The sequence below is a fragment of the Colobus angolensis genome, unplaced genomic scaffold, assembly GCF_000951035.1.
Source record: "Colobus angolensis palliatus isolate OR3802 unplaced genomic scaffold, Cang.pa_1.0 Scaffold165, whole genome shotgun sequence".
Classification (NCBI taxonomy): Eukaryota; Metazoa; Chordata; class Mammalia; order Primates; family Cercopithecidae; genus Colobus; species Colobus angolensis.
The window spans coordinates 726462-732101 of record NW_012114766.1 but is presented as its reverse complement, the minus strand read 5'-3'; the positions used below and the strand labels follow the sequence as shown (position 1 = coordinate 732101).

General features: G+C 43.3%; 1 long non-coding RNA gene across 2 annotated transcripts in view; it reads right to left on the bottom strand.

Moving 5' to 3' along the window:
- LOC105508649 overlaps window positions 1-5640 on the bottom strand; it is a 292669-nt gene that overhangs the window by 225470 nt on the left and 61559 nt on the right. The window lies entirely within an intron of this gene.

Genomic DNA, 5640 nt, shown 5'->3' with positions numbered 1-5640 from the left:
GAGGAAGGGGAGGAGAAGGCGCTTTCGAGACCCAGAAGGGAAGCACCATCCTGGCAAGGCTGAGCAGAGGAATAAGAACCAGAACCAGAAAGGAAGACGGCCCACGTCTCCAACCTTCCATCAGGCTGGAGTGGCAATTCCCAAACTAGATTTCCATGGGAAAAAGAACGTTCCATGGTCAAAGAAGTCGAAGAATCACGGAATAAACACACTGATCCAGGCGCCTGCAATGACAAGTGGCCATAAGCGCTTTGAAAAGTCCTGCAGCAAACTGCACTCTGCCATGTGTGTGCATGGCTCATCCTAGACGACTTTTCTTAATGTCTGTATCAGAAACTAAATGCCCAAGGACGATTATTCTGGCCGAGATGGCTGACTAGAAGCAGTGCCCTTTGGAGGCTCCCACCGAGAAAAACCATAATAAGCATGTGAATCCTTCACCAGCAACCAAGGTATCCAGGTTCTCTCATCAAACTTCACTAGAAGGCTGGCGTGACCCACAGAGAGGAGGAAGAGCAGTGTGGTGTGGGGGCCACCCGAGACACACACAGGGAAGGGGAGCCCCTCCCCCCAGCCAAGGGAGACGGTGAGTGAGCGCACTACCCAGCGGGGGAAACTGTGCAACCCCCACAGATCAGAAGATCCCCCTTGCAAATTCACCACACTGGGGCCTAGAGTCCCAGCCCCGGAATGTGAAGATTCTCACAGCCTCTCAGCCAGAATCTGCTTAATCCTACAGAACTCCCGGGGGAAAGGGTGACCAGCACTGGCTGCAGCTGCCTGCTGTTTAAGCTGTTTGAACTCCCTGGTGAGGGGCAGCAGCCAGCTGCCCTGGGGCTCGCAATGGCCTAACACGCTAAGCTCCCGGGCACCCATTTCTGTAGCTCCTGGCTGCACTTTTCCCCTGTCGAAGCCAGGGAAGCTGGATGGCTTGGTTCCAAGACTTGTCCCCACAGCCCAACACACCCTGTGGCAGGCTGTGGCCAGAGTGCCTCTCCAGGCCGACCCTGTCCCATCCTTCTTCAGTGGGTGGCTTTCCTGCAGGAACTCCAATAACTTCAGCCAGAGGCTCAGGGACAGACCCCAGAACTCCCTAGACCTGAGCCCCTAGCTGCAGGGTGGCCACAGTCTCTGCGGACCAGCAGACTTAGCCTCCCCTCCTGGTAGTTCTGAGGAATCCAGGCAGCCCGAACAAATGGGCTTTCCTGCAGCGAAACACACCCTCTCCACCAAAGGACAAAGTGCTTCGTTAAACGGGGACTGCTCCTCGTGCCACCCAACTGGCTGAGACCCTCCAATAGGGGTTGTCAGACACCCTGTACAGGAGCGATCCTAATGGTGTCGGCTTGGTGCCCCTCAAGGTCAGAGGTCCAAGAAGAAGGAACAGGCACCCATCTTGGCTGTTCTCAGCCTCCTTGAGAGACAGCTCCAGGCACAGGAGCGAGTCAGAGGAATAGGGCCTGAAGTGAACCCTCAGCAAACCGCAGCAGCCCTACAGAAGAGGGACCTGATTATTGAAAGAAAAACAAACAAGCAGAAAGCAACAACAGCATCAACAACAACAACCAAAAGGCCCCCACAAAAACCCCGTCCGAGGGTCAGCAGCCTCAAAGACCAAAACTAGACAAACTCACAAAGATGAGAAAGAATCAATGAAAAAAAAAAGCTGAAAACCCAAAAGGCCAGAGTGTCTCTTCTCCTCCAAATGATCACAAGTCGGTGCAGAACTGGACAGAGGATCAGACGGACGAATTGACAGAAGTAAGATTCAGAAGATGGGTAATAAAAAACTACAACGAGCTAAAGGAGCATGTTCTAACCCAATGCAAAGAAGCTAAGAACCTTGGTAAAAAGTTAGAGGAATTGCTAACTAAAATAACCAGTTTATAAAGGAAAATAAACAACCTGATGAAGCTGAAAAACACAGCACGAGAACTTCATGAAGCACATACAAGTATCAATAGCTGAATCGACCAAGTGGAAGAGAAGATATCAGAGTATTAAATCATGTTACTGAAATAAAGCATACAGACAAGAATAGAGAAAAAGGAATGAAAAGGAATGAACAAAGCCTCCAAGAAATATGGGACTTCATAAAAAGATCAAACCTACGATTGATTGGAGTACCAGGAGACAGGGAGAATGGAAACAAGCTGGAAAACACACTACAGAATATTATCCAGGAGAACTTCCACAATCTAGCAAGACAGGCCAACATGCTAGGAATTCAGGAAATATAGAGAATACCATTAAGATACTCCACGAGAAGATCAACCCCAAGACACATAATCATCAGATTCTCCAAGGTTGAAATAAAGGAAAAAGTGTTAAGGGCAGCCAGAGAGAAAGGCCAAGTCACCTACAAAGGGAAGCCCAGTCAGACTAACAGCAGACCTCTAGCAGAAACCCTACACACCAGAAGAGACTGGGGGCCAATATTCAACATTCTTAAAGAAAGGAATTTTCAACCCAGAATTTCATATCCAGCCAAACTAAGCTTCATAAGCAAAGGAGAAATAAAATCCTTTCCAGGCAAGCAAATGCTGAGGGATTTCATTACCACCAGGCCTGCCCTGCAAGAGCTCCTGAAAGAAGCACTAAACATGGAAAGGAAAAACCGGTACCAGCCACTGCAAAAACACACCGAAATATAAAGACCAATGACACTATGAAGTGCATCAACTAGTGTGCAAAATAACCAAATAGCATTATGATGACAATATCAAATTCATACATACCAATACTAACCTTAAATGTAAATGGGCTAAATGCCCCCAAGTAAAAGACATAGACTGGCAAGTTGGATAAGGTGTCAAGACCCATCAGGGTGCTGTATTCAGGAGACCCATCTTACATGCAAAGACACACATAGGCTTAAAATAAAGGGATGGAGGAATATTCACCAAGTAAATGGAAAGCAAAAAAAAAGCAGGGGTTGCAATCCTAGTCTCTGACAAAACAGACTTTAAGCCAACAAAGACCAAAAATGACAAAGAAGAGCATTAAATAATGGTAAAGGGGAACAATTCAACAACAAGAGTTAACTATTCTGAATATATACACACCCAATACAGGAGCACCCAAATTCACAAAACAAGTTCTTAGAGACCTACAAGAAGACTTAGACTCCCACACAACAATAGTGGGAGACTTTAGCACCCCACTGTCAGTATTAGACAGATCAACAAGACAGAAAGTTCTCAAGGATATTCAGGACTTGAACTCAGGTCTGGATCATGTGGACCTAATAGACATCTACAGAACTCTCTACCCCAAATCAACAGAATATACGTTCTTCTCAGTGCCACACTGCAATTATTATGCAATCAACCATGTAATTGGAAGTAAAACACTCCTCAGCAAATGCAAAAGAACTGAAATAATAACAAACAGTCTCTCAGACCACAGTGTAATCAAATTAGAACTCAGGATTAAGAAATTCACTCAAAACCACACAATCTCATGGAAATTGAACAACCTGCCCTGAATGACTCCTGGGTAAATAATGAAACTAAGGCAGAAATCAAGAAGTTATTTGAAAGTAATGAGAACAAAGAGACAACATACCAGAATCTCCGGGACACAGCTAAAGCAGTATTAAGAGGGAAATTTATAGCACTAAATACCCACATCAGAAAGCCAGAAAGATGTCAGATTGATATCCTAACATCACAATTAAAAGAGCTAGAGAGACAAGAGCAAACTAATCCAAAAGCTAGCAGAAGACAAGAATTAACATCAGAGAATAACTGAAGGAGATAGAGACATGAAAAACACTCCAAAAAAAATAAACAAATCCAGGAGTTGTTTTTTGAAAAAGAAAAATAACAAAATAGACCATTAGCCAGACTAATAAAGAGAGAGAGAAGAATCAAATAGACACAATAAAAAATGACCCCACAGAAATACAAACTACCATCAGAGAATACTATAAACACCTTTATGCAAATAAACTAGAAAATCTAGAAGAAATGGATAAATTCCTGGATGCATAGATCCTACCAAGACTAAACATGGACAGGAAGAATCAATATTATGAAAATAGTTATATTGCCCAAAGCAATTTACAGATTCAATGCTATTCCCATCAAACTACCATTGACATTCTTCACAGAATTAGAAAAAAACCATTTTAAATTTCATATGAAATCAAAGAATACCCCGTATAGCCAAGACAATCCTAAGCAAAAAGAAGAAAGCTGGAGGCATTGTGCTACCTGACATCAAACTATACGACAAAGCTACAGTAACCAAAACAGCATGATACTGGCACCAAAACAGACATATAGACCAATGGAGCAGAACAGAGACCTCAGAAATAACACCACACATCTACAACCATCTGATCTTCAACAAATCTGACAAAAACAAGCAATGGGGAAAGGATCTCCTATTCAGTAAAATGGCGCTGGGAAACTAGCTAGCCATATGCAGAAAACTGACACTGGACCCCTTCCTTACACCTATACAAAAATTAACTCAAGATGGATTAAAGACTTAAATGTAAAACCCCAAACCATAAAACCCTAGAAGAAAACCTAGGCAATACCACTCAGGACGTAGGCATGCGCAAAGACTTCATGACAAAAATGCCAAAAGCAATGGCAACAAAAGCCGTAATTGAAAAATGGGATCTAATTAAACTAAAGAGCTTCTGCGGAGCAAAAGAAACTATAATCAAAGTGAACAGGCAACCTACAGAATGGGAGAACATTTTTGTAATCCTCCCATCTGACAGAGGTCTAATATCCAGAATTTACAAGGAACTTAAACATATTTAGAGGAGAAAAAAAAATCGAAAAGTGGGCAAAGGATATGAACAGACACTTCTAAAAAGAAGACATTTACACATCACAGCCAACAAACATATGAAAAAAAGCTCAACATCACTGATCATCACAGAAATGCAAATCAAAACCACAATGAGATACCATCTCATGCCAGTCAGAATGGCAATTATTAAAAAAGTCAAGAAACAACAGATGCTGCCAAGACTGCAGAGAAACAGGAACGCTTTTACATTTTTGGTGGGAATGTACATTAGTTCAAACATTGTGGAAGACAGTATGGCAATTCCTCAAGGATCCAGAACCAGAAATACTATTTGACCCAGCAATCCCATTACTGGGTATATACCCAAAGGAATATAAATCATTCTACTACAAAGACACACGCACATGTATGTTTATTGCAGCACTATTCACAATAGCAAAGAGATGGAACCAGCCCAAATGCCCATCCATGATAGACTGGATAAAGAAAATGTGGTACATATATACCATGGAACACTATGCAGCTATAAAAAGCAAAGAGATCATGTCCTTTTCAGGGATATGGATGAAGCTGGAAGCCATCACCCTCAGCAAACTAACACAGGAACAGAACACCAAACACCCCATGTTCTCACTCATAAGTGGGAGATGAACAATGAGAACACATTGACACAGAGGGGAACAATACATAGCAGGGCCTGTTGTGGGGTGGGGAATGAGGGGAGGGAACTTAGAGGACGAGTTAATAGGTGCAGCAAACCACCATGGCACACGTATCCTATGTAACGAACCACCATGGCACACGCATACCTATGTAACGAACCACCATGGCACACGTATCCTCTGTAACAAACCACCATGGCACACG